The sequence below is a fragment of the Haliaeetus leucocephalus genome, unplaced genomic scaffold, assembly GCF_000737465.1.
Source record: "Haliaeetus leucocephalus isolate CR32 unplaced genomic scaffold, Haliaeetus_leucocephalus-4.0 Scaffold428, whole genome shotgun sequence".
NCBI lineage: Eukaryota > Metazoa > Chordata > Aves > Accipitriformes > Accipitridae > Haliaeetus > Haliaeetus leucocephalus.
This window is the reverse complement of record NW_010972864.1, coordinates 8,689,845-8,690,553: the sequence shown is the minus strand read 5'-3', so window position 1 is coordinate 8,690,553 and position 709 is coordinate 8,689,845. Positions and strand designations below refer to the sequence as shown.

The window sequence follows — 709 nt, the reverse complement described above, 5'->3', positions numbered from 1 at the left end:
CCCCGCGCAGGGTCCGGGGCCCGCTGCAGAACGGGTGAGTGTCCCGCGGGCGGGGAGGAGGGGGCCGGACGGAACGGCGCTCCCCGGCCGCGCCGTGGAAGCGCGGAGACCGCCGTCAGACGGCCGGGACGGTGAGTTGGGGCGGCGGGGGAGCGCGGCCCGCCGGCCCCCGGCCCTCCCCTCGCCTCCCCGGGCGCTCCGGTTCCCATTGTCCGTTGGCCGCGCACGCAGGCGCGCGCCCTGCGGAGCGGGGGGAGGGGGAAGGTTGTTTTCGCGCAGCCGGGACGGGGCGAGGGCTTGCCGCCGCTCGCCTCTGCGGGGTGGGGACGGACGGGACGGGGAGTGCGTGCGTACGCCCTCGGCAGCCCATTCCTCCTCCTCCTCCGGTCGGTCCCCCCCCCACCCCCCGCGTCCTTTCGCCGCCTGCGTAATAAATAATCTCTGGCCCAAAAAGGGGTTGGGAGGAGAGGTGGTTGGTGCGGCTGCCGCGGGCCCGGGGCAGGTGTGAGGGGACGGGGACGAGAGAGAAGGTTCCAGCCTTGAGGTCCGGGCGGGGGGTAGAGGCAAGGTGAGGGCAGCGCTCGAGCGCTCGTCTCCCCGCTGTGGCTCTGCGCCCTGCCGCTTCCCCGTGACGGCTGGGTTGGGTTTTGTTTTTGGTTTTTTTTTACCTTCGAGGAAATGCAGTGAGAACGGCAGCTTACCCCCCCCC

At 72.5% G+C, this 709-nt stretch overlaps 1 protein-coding gene across 2 annotated transcripts in view; it reads left to right on the top strand.

Moving 5' to 3' along the window:
* PCMTD1 (protein-L-isoaspartate (D-aspartate) O-methyltransferase domain containing 1) overlaps positions 1-709 on the top strand; it is a 45,714-nt gene continuing 45,005 nt past the window's right edge. The window contains exon 1 of one of the 2 annotated variants that reach the window (XM_010574392.1): positions 1-34. The gene's annotated coding sequence lies outside the window, so the exon portion shown is untranslated. The remainder of the gene's footprint in view (positions 35-709) is intronic. The other variant, XM_010574394.1, reaches the window with a different exon arrangement.